The sequence below is a fragment of the Elephantulus edwardii genome, unplaced genomic scaffold (genome assembly GCF_000299155.1).
Source record: "Elephantulus edwardii isolate Elephantulus edwardi_28Jun2011 unplaced genomic scaffold, EleEdw1.0 scaffold00074, whole genome shotgun sequence".
Lineage (NCBI taxonomy): Eukaryota > Metazoa > Chordata > Mammalia > Macroscelidea > Macroscelididae > Elephantulus > Elephantulus edwardii.
This window is the reverse complement of record NW_006399824.1, coordinates 2718387-2733014: the sequence shown is the minus strand read 5'-3', so window position 1 is coordinate 2733014 and position 14628 is coordinate 2718387. Positions and strand designations below refer to the sequence as shown.

Sequence of the window (14628 nt, the reverse complement as noted above, 5' to 3'; positions counted from 1 at the left end):
CATGAGGTGGCAACAGTAAGCTACATTTGGGCCAAACTCTTGGAGGCCCTGAAGGGCAGGCTGGCCTGAGGCACCCTGTAAACTACACAATCGATCCACCTGGGAGTCTTTAAAAAGGACTGGTGCCTGGGCCCCACCTCCAGAGACTCTGATTTAACTGGCCTGCCCTGAGGCCAGGACATGGGTGAATTTTATGAAGTTCCCCAGATGATTTCACTGTGCAGCCAGGGTGAGGCCAGTGAACTCTTGAGATGGTTTCAGACTTCAGAAAAAGCAGTTTCCATTTCAAACTCTGTCCAAGTTTCAGAGTCACTTGAAGATCTTGCACTTCTACTCTGTCACACCAGATCACCTTGAGTTAGTCAGCTTAAGGGCTGTTAACAATAGCCTTTCTCCCCCTGCCTCCCCCCAGCCCCCCAGTACGATGATTTGTGGATTGAGTGATAAATCAGGAGGAGGCTGGACATGCCAGAGTTTAGGGCCTCCCTTGAATTTAGTAGGTGGGATTGGAATTAGCTGCTGTGATGGTTATGGTTCAGTCCTCCATCGACACCTTGTGAGCAGGGCCAGGGTGATGCTGGCAACCAGCCCCTGGCTCCTGCTCTGGACATGGATCGCGTGGGTCAGCCCTTTGTCCATATCTTCAGCACATCCAGGACCTGGCCAGTCCCTTGGGTCCTTGGTGGGACTGAGTAGAAAGGAAGGGCCTAGCTTCAAAACAGACTTCACACAGTCAAAGCCCATGTGTCTTAGCCCCTAGGGCCGAAGAGGGAACATTTGGGGATGGAACAGTGGTCCTTGGGGTTTAGCCAGGTCTTTATGTCAGTAGTCCAGGTTTCAGCCTTGGCTGAGGTGGCCTTAGAGGGCAGTTTCTCAGGCCTTGGCTTCCTGCTGACTCTGTCCTTAGATTCAGGCCCTGAAGTGTGTGGAGGGGGTCGACAGACAGCTCTGTCATTTCTTTGTGCTTACTCCCTGTTGTATCCCTAGTAGCTCTCTCCCAGCCAATCCTGGGGGAGTTGGAGGTTGCTTTTCTGAAACTGTCTCTCAGGTTGCATGCCGCCACTTGGAAGAAGGGACAGGAATTATATTTTGATGTGTTCGTCATAAGGCTTTTAAGTGGCAGGAGACCCCCAGGCCGCCAGTTAGAGATCTGAAATTGCTGCTCAAGGCTGAGAGAGAACAGAGCCCTTTTCCCAGCTGGCAGGGCTCCCTGGTCAGGTGTCAGGAGTGAAGGGACACACAAGATTACCAGGGTGTAATTTTGGTAAACGTGTCTATTGTAAAGGAAAAAAGAAGTAAAAATTTAAACCCCAGCCCTTCTTGGATAAAAGAAAGGATGTTTGAATACTATAAAAGTACAAGGACCATCTTAGGTTAGAGGACAGCCTGTAAAATTCTGGCTTAGTTGGGAATTCTTTCTTGGCCTGGGAAAGTGTTCCTGAGTTGGGGCCTTTTGGTGACCAGGGCTGTGCCTCCTTTAGCCACAGAGTCATGGGGGTGCTGCAAGGTCGACCAGCTGGGCTCCGCTTGGCCTGGGATGTGTGTCCTGCTGCTGAGGTCACTGTGAGCTGAGCTGTCCCAGCTGCATTTGGGCTAGAAGTTGCCTCCGGCCAGCTCTGTGTGTAATCAAGGAGACTGTTTACTGTCTCTGGATTGTGAGAGTTTTGCAAATTATGAAATGTATGCAATTGGACTGGATAACAGATTGGAATGTACTAAGGCCACCACGGTCCGGTCATCACAGGCCAGACAGAAGGGAAGGCAGTGGGTCTCGCCGATCATGCTGGTCAGTGGAGGAAGGGAGGTGGATGTCATTTGGGTTCTGGGTTTAGAAAGGGGCCCTGGCCCTTGTATTGCCTGGCCAGGTCATGTATGAGAATTTCATGAGATGGTAGATAGAGCCAGCGTGCTGGAGGTGCACAACATCTGCTTAGAGAGAGGATTGATTGGAGCGTGAGTGTGGCCTGGAACGGGCCCCTTTCAGACCCCCTCCATAGACTCTCAGCTTTCGGTGCCTTGAGGACTCAGGTTGTCTGTCCCCTCCATTGGGGCCCAGAGAGAGATGGGGCCTCCAAGGACCCACCCAGGTGGATTGACAGAGCAGGGATGTGAGGTAAAGACCCAGCTCCCTGCTTGGAGGCCACACTGTGTTTGTGATGGTGTACAAAGCATGCCCTTTTCACCTCAGGAGCAGCACACCTGGACTCAGGTGTGACGTGTCACGGTGTGTGCAGGGGGCTGGTGAGTCCTCAGTGCTGAGGGGAGGAGATGATACTGAACAGTGCTGAGGTAATATGGGTTATCTGCTGTGTTCAGCTCTCTTCCTGTGTGTATAGCTGCAGGGTACAGTTGGGGGCATCCTGTCTTCCCTGGTGTCCTGACTGTGGTCCCTGAGGGGTTTACCTTCAACCCCTGCAGTGGACTATTTGGAGACCTGGCTGTGCACCTCACCTGTGGCAGATTCACTTTCATGGACACCTGCCCAGACCACCTCCCAGGAGCCCTGGTTGTGGTACTGTGAACTACTCAGCTGTTAACTGAAGGATTTGCAGTTCAAACTCACCTAGTAGCTCCATGCGACACCTCTCTGCTTCCATACAGGTCTCTCTCTCATTCCCATTGAGTGAGAACCTACTCATAGTTGATCCTCAAAAGAGTTTTCAGAGGCATTAAATGCCACAGGAGGAGATTGTCCATTTTTCTCTTACAGAGCAGCTGGTGGATTTGAACCACCTGCCTGTAACTCCTTACCCACTGGGTCACCAGAACTCCCTTCCCACAAAGGTTGGCAACCCAGAAAACCCTGTGGGAAGTGCTGCTCTGTCCCGTGGGACGACTCTGAGTTGAAATTGATGGGAGGACACTCAGCAACAACTGGTGGCCTCCAGTGGAGTCTTGTTCCCTGCTCTGAGCAGGCCAGGATGCTGTATGGGCCGGGGATGCTGGTCAGCAAATGTGGAGGGAATCCCCGCCATCGGACACACTGGGGCCCGAGCCAGAGCTGGGGGTGGATTTATCACTGTCATCAGTTGGAACATGATGTTTGTTGGCGGAAACATTTTAGATGTGGTCAACATTCCATCTCACTGATGTTTTTCTCCCAGGAAGTCACAGCTTTGGGCTTCTGGTATTGCTAACAGCATGTGGTCCTTCCGTTTTTTTTACTCTGCATCCCCCAGGACCTCAAGTAGTGTAGTCCACTCTCCTGCCCACCTGCTGGGTCAGCATTCACCTTACACATTAATGGTAAGCAATTAGGAGGAAGAGCTGCTGGAACTTGGCATGTGTGTGTCTTTGAACAGAAAGGATGTCCCAGGGCCCCAGGCAGGGCAGGCAGGAGGATTTGGGGGTCATGGCTGTGGAGCAGAAAGGGGATGTCAGAACATACACCCGTCTCTTTGTGCACAGTGGGGGGTACACGGCAGGAGCCAGGCTGTGTGTCATTTGGTGCTGGTTATAAAGACTATAACCCAAGGAGACTCCTCTGGAGAGAAGAGAGACCCCACATGGCCTACTGACCACTTGCTGTTTGCTTTTCTCTTTCTGGCCTTTGTGTACTTACCTGCGTGCACTTTCACAGGTGTGAGGTGCTGTGTGCACAGGGAGGGGTCGTCACCTGGGTGAGGTTCATGTTTTTTTAAACATTAGTTTTTCTGGCAAACAGTGAGTGTCTGTTCTGTGTTAGGCCTTGGCCTGTAATAGACCCGTGGGCCAGGCTTCACCGATCTTATATTTGGGTCCTTGTGTGGCACAAAGGACGTCAGTCAGCTGTCAGCTATGCAGCAGGGTGGTGAGAGAGAGAGACGTGACTAAGTACTTCTGAAAAGACTCCAGCCGAGAAAATGCTATGGAACATTCTACTCTGTAACACGGGGGCCCAGCAGTGATGGGGTTGTGTGCTTCTCAGTTTGAATTTATCCTCATGGGCCAAACAGGGCAGGAATCAGCAGGTTCATAAGTAGGGTCAGCTTGTGGGTACACTGTCGCTATTGTATTTAACACATACGTCAGGGGCCGTCAGGTGGGGGTCTCCACTGGCACGTGCTGTTCCTGTCTGCTTGGACCGTTTGATTACTGTCCTCTATTATTGTTTGATGGGTGATGAGGCAGAGAACAGCTTGGTGCACGCCGCTCTGCTGTTCACGTGGATTATTACTGTTGGGCTAATGGCTGTGTTGAAAGTAAGCTTTTTTCAAAAAACAAAACAAAACTTCAAGAATACACAGAAGTAGAGACAATCCTTGAAGTTGTCTGCTTACCTCCTAGCATTAATAATTCTTCAGTATAGCCAATCGTAGTTCATGAACTCCTGGACTGGATTATTTTCTATCTTTGTGAAATTTTACTCTTAATACTCTGTATCTTGATTTGTTTTTTAAATATTGACTCTAATGTCCCATTTCTTTTTATCTGTTTCGTCTTGTATGTATAATTTAAAATCTTCTAGAGTTATGCCTATGCGTGCTTTCATTGCGTGTGTGGCTTCCTTGAATTTTTTCCTGAATCCGGTGAAGACGCACCTCTCTATCATTTGTTTGAATTCCTCGCCTGGAAGTCCTAATCATATTTTTTCCTCTGGAAGATGTTCTGGTTCTGTACTTTGGTCACTTTTTAAATTCATCTTGTTCCCAGCACCCATTTTTTGAGCTGTTTAAAGTTTGCTGTTATACCCGGTTCTTGTGATGTTGCCCATGGTTTTGTTTTGATATGTGTCTGGTTGAGCAGTGTGTGTACCTAGTACTGCTTCCTAGTCTGACCCATCTTAGTGTTTCTCTCCTGTCTTCTGGGGGTTGTGACAGAGGACGGGGTTGTGTGTGCATTTCTCAGTTCACTGTTTGTGTAGCGCAGTCGAGGGCCCACTGGGCTGGTGCTGGATATACTTAGTCAGGTCCAGCGGAAGCTGGTCTTTTACTTTTTCCTGATGAGCGAAGCTGCAGGAGGTGTAGTGTCACTTGGTGCTGTTGCTGTCCCTGTCGTCATCAGCCAGTTGATGGTGTGGACACCACTGCTGTCCTGACCCATCAGAAAGAGACCCAAGATAGTTAAAATGATGGCATCATGCTACTTCAAGTTCACTGTACTCTTTGTCACCATACACTGTTCTCTTTGCCTCCATATTCTGTTTTCATTTAGTGTCTACCTTTTATCAGCATTTAAACAACTTCCATAACTTTTCTGTCAAAATACTGGGTTCCAGGATGATCATTAGCTCTGTTATTCTTGTTTTCTGGGGTCTTAGTTGAAGAGGGAAGGAGCTCTGGTGGCTTACTGATAAAGAGTTGGGCTGCCAACTCAGAGAAAAGCAGTTCAAATCCATCAGCTGCTCTACATGAGAAAAATGAACAGTCTCCTCACGTATGATTTACTGCCCCTGAAAACCTACTGGAGGGTCACCTGTGAGTTGATTCCATCTTGAGGGTATGTGACAGTGTAACAACAGTTGAACAAGGTGTGGGCTGTGTCTCACTAGTCCATCATCTTACCCAGAAGTCTCCTGTCCTCACTGAATTATGTTAAAGCAAGTCCCAGTCCTCATCTGAAAGAAAAAGGGGAGCTCTGGTGGCCTAGTAGCGAGAAGCTGTGCTGCCTTCCCAAAGGCATGCAGTTCAAGGCCAACCAGCTGCTCCACGGGAGAAGAATGGGCATTCTCCTCCTGTGCAACAACTGCCTCTGAAAACCCGCAGGAGGGTCAGCTATGGGTCGGTTCTGACTCGATGGTACACAGCAACAACCACCAACACCATTATCAGACTTGAAAGAATGAAACTAATTTGTTGTTGTTAAATACCTCATTAGTTAGGTTTTTATACTCTTTCTCTCATTGTTTGGAGTAGGAATCAACTCTTAGCTCACTACTTCCATTGGGTTTTAGAACCCATAAATCGCATGGGAGGAGACACTCTTGTTTCTCTTTTGGAGCCGCTGGTGGATTTGAACCACTAGAGAGGCATGACCTTTGGGTTACAGCTCAGCTCCCTCCTGACTGACTCCACCACTCTAACTCCATTAGTTTCATCAGCCTTTTTGTAGTTGGCTTATTAGAATTAGGATCCAAGCAAGATCCATATATCTCATTTGGTTTCTATGTCTTATAAATATTTTTTCTTGATCCTCCTCTTTTTTTTAAATTGCAAACTATGTTAACACAAAGTTTTCAGTTTTATTTTAAGTATACAATTAAGTTATATTCACAATATTGTACATCTGTCATTACTATTTTAAAAGTTTCCCATTGCTTCAAACAGAAGCTCTGTACATCTTTAAGCAGTAACTTTCCATTTTTCCTTTCCCTCATTACCTGGTAACCTCTAATTAACTCACTGTATACATTTACCTATGCTAGCTACAGTCCTTCATTGCATAACATCTGTCTGGACAACATCTGACCAGATGTACATCCAGAGTCCTATAAGGCTCTAGAGTTCAAAAAGCCTAGTCAGGGAAAAAAACCCCCAAAATTGTAGTCTGTGAACATAGTGTGTGCCTCGTGTCTCTTATATACAAAGCATTTGCATAGCCATGCATGTAATGGTTCAGGGCATGCATTAGCTATAAGAATAATATTGCTGATAATAAAATATGCATTTAAATAATCACAAGAAATACATATGTTACCAGCTTATATATGCATTGCACTGTATTGTCTATCATTATTTTAAAGTGGATTTTCTCTCTTTGGTAATAAAGTTCAACATCACACAGCGCACTAACTCAGTGATAGCAGCCTCCTTTCTCATATAATGCATCACGTGAGTGTTGTAGCGTGATCTCTCAGTTCATTTTCTTTAGAAAATAGTACTGGGAAGTGCATCATGGCTCCCAAATGTGGCAAAGCCAACCCTAGCAATAGCAGCTGCAAAAGGTAAAGGGCGTGGGTCGAGTGGGAGGTGATGCAGTGATGTGGTTCTTAAACACCACAAAGGTGGGTGATGAGTGAAAGCTCCCCATTTAGGAACATTCTCACAGTATCCAGTGCCCCTGGCGTACTAGTTCACAGACCACATATTGTGGTCATGACGATAGTTGTAGAACAGGGTTCAGATCTTTTGTTTACAGGGTTGCTATGATACTTGACTCAATGGCACTTAACAACGACAACATTATGGACATTAAGCAACTGTGTTTCATGTAAGTAGAATCATCCAGTGTTTGCCCTTGAGCATGTAACTTAGCTCACTCAACATAGAGTTTTCAAGATTCATCCGTATTGTAACATGCATCAAAAATGTGATTCTTCTTTACGACTTGATCATATTCCACTTTATGGAAATTCCTCATATTGTTGACCGTTCATCTGTTGATGGACAGTTGGGTTGAGTCCACCTTTTGGCTGTGGAAAATATGCTGCAGTGAACATGGTGTATAAGCATCTGCTCTCAGGTCTGCTAACCAAAAGGTCAGTGGTTTGAACCTACCAGCTGCTCTGTGGGAGAAATGACCTGACGTGTGTGTCTGTAAAGATTAAACCCCAAAACAAACCCACTGCCCCTGAGTTGATTTTGACTCATAGCAGCCCTATATGACCACTGCCCCAAAGGATTTCCAAAGTTATAATCTTTAGAGATAGACTGCTACTTCCCCTGTATGCTAGCTGGTGGGGGTGAACCACTGACTTTTCAGTTAGCTGCTGAGTGTATAACCTCTGCACCACCAGGACTCTCTTCTGTTAAGGTTATAACCTACACAAGAACCTGTAACCCTCTGTAATGTTACTTTGTGTTGAAATCAGTAGCACGCAACATGGTAATTCTATATTTTAACTTTTGAGGGATCTTGTGCATTGTTGACAGGACCACTTTTCATTCCCCCAGCAATGCACAAAAGGCCTGTTTCTCCACTCTTCTGTGTCCTTTTTTAAATCTGCATCAGCACCAACTTCCTCTTTGAAGTTGAGAGCTGTCTCTTGCCAGCATAGATTTTGCTAACCACACCCCTAGGTTTCATTTAGCACGTTTGTCCCTAGGCTTCCTGGAGGCTGATGGAAAGGGCCAGAGGCTTGACCAGATTTTGGCTTGTTCTTGCCAAGAATCCTCCCAGGCGGCGCCATATACTGTCACTTACAACATAGGAGGTCTCCTGTCTTCCAGTGATGCTGGCAGCGACTGGTTGCTTGGGCTCTTTATTTCTTCATGTGTTTGTAAAATGGTGCTATATTAATTCTGACATTCTTCTGTGTAAATTAACATGCAGTACTTTCAGAAGGAACCCCTTCCCTTGAGGTATGTTGCTGTTGCTATCTGCCATTGAGTCAGGGTTTCAGAGGTTATAAATTGCATAGGAGATTCCCCATTCTTTCCCCACAGAGCAACTGGTGCGTTTGAACCACCTTCCTTTGGGTTGGCAGTGAAACTCCTTACTACTAAGCCACTAGAGCTCCCTTGCCAGAAGTGTAATTTTACAGATAAGGCAGGCTCAGTGCTTGCTTCTCCCCTTCTTCATACTTGTCTCCTGAGAACGAGTTGGTGTGAGAGGTAGTTCTTTAAAATTGAAGGGAAGAATTTTGCATTAAACCCCCAGAACTCCTCTGAGTTATCACACTGGTCTACTAATCATGCTTAAGTCTGCTCAATAGTACATCGGGGGAAAATCCTGGCAGTCTGTTGTTGTTGTTGTTATGTGCCGTCGAGTCACCTGCGACTCATAGCGACCCTATGTACAACAGCCCTAAACTCCGCTCTGTCCTGTGCCAATTGCACTGCCTCTGACACTCCCATCCCAATTATCCCAGTCTACTTACAATTAAAAATTTAAAACCCTGTGGAGCACAGTTATACCTTGCCTCACGTGGTGTTGTCAGGAGTTGACTAGTTGACTCCTTGGTTGGGAGAGCTTCCCTGGGTGGTTGTGGAGCGGGGTCTGTGAAGAGGCTGTGGGTACCTGAAGGTCTGGGTGACTTGGGAAGGGGTGGTCTGGGAGAAGGGAGAGGGGCCTTGTGAAGGGAGCCTAGGTGTCACTGGAGACCAGTGCCAGAGGCCAGGGGCCTGCCTGAGAAACACCCTGCCCTAGCCGTCCATACATCCTCACATCCACAGCCTTGCTCCATCCTAACGCTGTGCTGGTGTGTGACATGGGACAGGCTTAATATTCATGATCCACACTGTACAGAGAGGCACAAATGGCAGCTTTAGGGCAATACCTAGGACCCCAGCTCCTTGATCAGCGCCCAAACTGTCTCCCCAGGAAAAAGGAGACGTAATTCTAACTCTCCTTGCTCACCTCAAGCCCTGCTGTGGAGAAAGAAGAATTAGGGGCTGTAGTCCTCATCCTTGAGGTAATTCCAGACTGATTAGGGCAGAGCGTGTGTTTATTTTCTAATACAACACTCTGGACATCTCTTCAGGCCGAGGCCTGCCTTTCTTGGCCCAGCCTCTGACGATGTAGCCACGGCGACGCCTCCTCCCTTCTCTAAGCAGCACTGAGAGTGGATTGAGGGCCTGCTTACCTCATGAGTGTGAGGGAGCAGCAGGCTCAAGCCATTTTTAAAAATTGCTTCCAAAGGAACAAGAAAGAAAAAAAACTCAAAATACCAAAAAAAACCCCTACCTCTCTTTAAACTACTCCATGATGTTGCGATGGAGGGGAGGAGGCTGAGGCCAGGATGAGGCCAGGATGAGGAAAATCCAAGATGGCTTTTAGCCCATGGTGGTAACACTGTCTGTTGAATTAGTTATTTCCTGCTGGGCCTGGAAAGGGAAAACGTTTGTGACAGGAATGGAGGCCAGAGCTCCCGAAGGAGGCTCTGCTACACTCATTAATGCTAGCAACACTTTCCTTTGGCCTTGGCTACAGATGATAATTCTTAGTGCTCTGTATTCAAAACAGCCTAATGTGTCTCCTGCTTGGCCCTTGAGGAGTTTGAGGAAAAGCTGAGGGGAAGGTGGCCACACAGAGGGATGACATGTTCTTTGGGCTTAAGTCAAGATGCCTTTGATAAAGTCTGTTATGCCTTAACTTGGAGCTGTGCTTGTCCAATTTCCCAACACCTTTCTTAACATTTTGTCTCCACTGGTGCTCCAAGCATGATCAGGGTGGGTTTTATTAGCCCCGTTATACGGAGACAGTCCTGTGAGAGGCCAGGGTGGGACCAGAACCAGTGTCCCAGGTCATTGGCCTGTTTCTTCCCTTCTCTCATGGCAGCTATGACCACTGGGGCAATTTTGTAGTGATGGAAAAGGGAAGAGATGACAGAGAAGCTGCTGGCATTGAGCACCTGCTGCATGCACTGCCCTGGTGCAGAGTTGGCCTTATAAACAAGGGGGTTTACCTGTTAGGTTGAGGACCCAGGCATTGTGCCAGGCTGAAGCTGTTTATTTAGAAAAGTGGAAAATAAGACAGCCAGGTTCTAGGCCCCAGATGGGGTCTCTGTGAGCCTTCCCACAACTCTGGCAGGGTCAAAGAGTCCCCAGAGATCTCATTCCAACAGGTAATCCATCCCCCGGGCCAGGGTCCTTGAAATAAAGTAGCCTTGGAATGATGTTTGCTCTCGTAAACACTGACAGAAGGAAAAGGCTGCCTCTTAAGACTCTTCACACTCAGCCCAGAATAGAGCAGTGGCTCAGTGGGCAGCTGCCAGAACGGGGGGGAGAGAGAGGAGTGTGTCTCAATCTTTGTGTATGTCTGCCTGTTTGTGTCTGGCTGTGGGTGTTTGTCTATGTGTAAGCTGATGTCTGTGTGTGTTGTGTATATCTGTGTCTACATCTGTGTCTCTGGGGGTGTCTGTCTATGGATCTGTTTGTCTGTGTGTATGTCTATATCTTTGTCTGTGTATAATGCATACCTATGTCTATATATTTGGGGATCTTTCTCTACGTCAGTATCTGTGTACATACCTGTATGTGTTTTTGTTTATATCTGTGTGTAGATCCTTATCTATATTTGTGTGTAAGTCCCTGTCTATATCTGTGTCTCTGTGGGTCTGTCTATGTGTACATCTGTTTGTCTGTGTTGGTATGCCTTTGTCTTTGTGTGTCCCTGTACCTTGTTATCTGCCAACACATCTGGATTCACCTCAACTGGAGGGCAGAGGTGAACAGATCATAGTCGAGGAGAGGGCATCTTGAGGACTATAGTAATGCAGAGAGAGATCTGAGTGTGGATCAGTGCAGGTTCTGCTCTTTCTTTCTCTTCCTGGGTCCATGTTCCTCTGAGCCTGGGATGCATCCAGGTCTTAGGAACAGTGGGCAGTTTACAGCAAGAATGGACTGAGAGGCCTGGCTCCTGCTCTGCCCCCAGCTCTCTACATGACCCCAGAAGACCACTTCCCCTCCTTAACCTCTTCCTCTCTTTTCGAAAGGCAGAGGAGCTGCTCTGATAATACCAGGCATTTTATGATGCTGGGATTAATGAAGATGCAGGATGCCAGCACTTAGTCATCCAGAATTCATAACTTAGTAGGTGTGCTTATTGTGCACCGACTAAATGCTGTGCTCTACACTGGGTGCTGGAGACTGTGTGAGCAAGATGCAGAAGTCCTTGCCCTGACAGATGCACAGTAAACACAGACAGTGTAGACGATACACATGTCAGATGGTGATACGTGTGTGGAAGCAGGTAGAGGTGGGAACGTGAGAGGCTGTCAAAACTTAAACACTGTCGTTGACTCAAGTCAATGCACAGCTGACCGTCCAGTGGGTTTTTGGGAGGCCAGAAGTGGCGGAGGAGGAGTTTGCGTGTCTTTCTCCCATGGAGTTGGTGAGAATTTGAACCACCAGGGAGGCCCCACCTTTGGGAGCAGCACATCTCCCTTCAGACTACGCCACCAGAGCTCCCATGAGGGACTAAAATAAAAAAAAATATTTAAACATAACATTTACCATATTAACTATCTTTAAGTGTACATTTCAGTGGCGTTAATTGTATTCACCATTCTGTGAAACCACAATCATTCTCTTTCGCTAAAATACTTTCATCATCCCAGAGACTGAATGTCTCTTAAGCAATGACTTCCATTTGCTCCAATCCACAGTCCCAGTAACTACTAAGTCTCCTTTCTATTTGACACAGTGCTTCTGACTCAAGTATGACAGAAGTGGTCAGGATGGCACAGCACAAGCCAGGATTCAGATCCATTGCTCATAGCGTCACCATGAGTCACAATTGACTCGAAAGCACTTAACAGCAACATTTCAGATAAATAGGGTCATTTGTATTTGCCCTTCTGTATCTGGTGACCTGTTTCACTTAGCACAGTGGTTTCAGGGTTCATCCATGTTGTCACGTGTGTGAGAACTTCATTTCTCTTTATAGCTAAATGTTTGGATGGACTATATTTTGTTTACCCATTGATTGGTCAATAGAGGTTTGTGTTTGCACCTGTGGGTTATTGGGAATCGTGCTGCAGTGAACGTTGGTATGGGACATCTTTTCTTGTCCTTATCAGCCATTTGCATATCTTCCTCAGAGAAATATTTATTCAAGCCTTTGTCTATATTTTAATTGAGTTATTTGTTGTTTTGTTGTTGGATTGTAGGATTTTTTTAAACATAATTGTGTCATATTAAGGCCTTATTAGATATATGCTCTGCAAATATTTTCTGATTCTGTAAATGATCTTTTAACTTTCTTGACAATGTCCTTTGAGGCAAAGAACGTTTCTAACTTTTATGAAGTCTGGTTAAATAGATTTTGTTTTTATTTCCTGTGCCTTCAGTGTCCTATCTAGGGAGTCATTGCCAAACCCAGGCTCATGAAGATGTACTCCTGCTTTAAAAAGGGGCTCTGGTGGCACAGTGGTTAAGAGTTTGGCTATTAATGTAAAGATGGGTGGTTTGAACATACTAGTTGCTTCATGGGGAAAAAGCTGTGGAAATCAGCTTCTGTAAAGATTGCAGCCTTGAAACGATATAGTGTAGCTTTATTCTGTCTTATGTAGGACCACCATGAGTCAGAATTGACTTCATAGTAGCAGGTTTGGCTTTTTTCTCCCCAAGAATGTGTTGATTTTAACTCTTACAGTTAGGTCATTATTTAGGTCACTGATCCATTTGGAGTTAATTTTGTATATGGTGTGAGGTAGGGCTTTAATTTCATTGTTCTGCATGTAGCAATCCAGCTGTCAGAGCACCATTCCCTGAAACATTTGTTTTTAGGGTTAAAGGGGGTCTGGAAGGGGCTCATTAAGGAGGTGACATTTGAACACAGGTTGGAGGCTAGTGAGGAAGTAAGCCATCTGGGAAGAACTTTCAGATAAGAGACCAGACAAGGGCAGAGGTATAGAGGTGGGAGCGGCTTAGTGTGTTCACAGAGCAGTGAGGAGACCAGTGTGGATGGGACAGAGTGAGGGAGCATTAGAGGGTGAGGGCAGGAAGGTCATTTATAGGATCAAAAGACAGAGAGTGGGAGTGCTGGGGCTTGTGCGGGCCTCTACCTCTACTCAGTCAAATGGCAAGCACAGACCTTTGAGCAGACGGGCCAATTTCATGTTCAGCAGAGTCATTCTGTCTGCTGCTCTGGTGAGAATGGACAGCAGGAGGTGAAGGAGGCGGCAGGGAGGCCAGTGAAGAGGCTGTCCCTGAGACAGTGATTGTTTGGACCTGGGTGACGTAAGTGAAGGTGATGGGAAATGAGCAGGCTCTGGAAGGCTTTCATGTACAGCCAGGGTTATCTTGATGGTTTGCTTGTGGGGTGTGAGAAAGGGAGGAGCCTGAGCCCCTAGAGGGTTGGAGTTGCCACTAAGATGGTGGGGGTGGGGAACTCATCTGTAGGCAGAGCAGATTCTCAGAACCATCGGACCAATTTGGGGGATGTATGATGAGTTTGAGAAGACTGTTAGACTTGAAAGTTGAGCTGTGTGGATACTTGAGCAGCAGTAGCGCAGCTGAGGCTGGGTTCGAGCTGGAAGTTCATTTGGGAGTCTGTGAGTCCATCTATGACACTTGAAGTCAAAGATAAGGCGTCATCTAGGATAGAACTATGGGAACCTGAAAAGATGGGGTGATGGTAGACATAGGTCAGTGGTGAATAATTTTATAAAACATCGTGTGTGTGTGTGATTGTATTTAAAACGATGTAAATGAAGGATTATGTGAAATAGGTGTACATGCATGAAATACAGTGGATATGAATTTTGTATGCAAACCAATATGAAAAAAGACAGGGTGCCGTGAGGAAGGAGGGAGTGCTCATTGTCTGAGCACCAACTGCATACAGAGTTCCAATTAGACCCAAAGGCTAGAATGGGAGGGGAGATAAACCTGGCTGTACCCTGGTGCTGATCTGGGATTCATCACTTCCTTGGGAGAAAGCACATGCCTTCACAAAGCCATGAGAAACCCTTAAGATGGAATGTAACATGATTTTAATGAAATGGTTCAGACTGAGGGCAGAGGAAGCTGTGCAGGGCGTGGTAACAGCACTGGAGTGTTCCCTATGGGCTGTGGGGGTGGGTGGGTGCTTTTCCTAGGCCTGCCTGGATGGATGAGCTGAGCATGGCCAAGAAGAAAATGTTGTTGACAGGAGAACCAACAGCAACAAACCCCAAACAACCCACAGTGATTGAGTTGATTCCTACTCATGGTGACTGTCCATTGAGTTTCTGAGATCAAAAGTCTTGATGGGAGCAGGCTGCGTTTTTCCCCCATGGAGCAAGTAGGGGATTCAAACCACCAGCCTTTCAGCCCATCATGTAAT

The 14628-nt window shown here is 46.6% G+C and overlaps 1 protein-coding gene across 1 annotated transcript in view; it reads left to right on the top strand.

Annotated features, from left to right (window-relative positions):
- Positions 1-14628, top strand: part of PALD1 (phosphatase domain containing, paladin 1) — a 58948-nt gene that overhangs the window by 30303 nt on the left and 14017 nt on the right. The window lies entirely within an intron of this gene.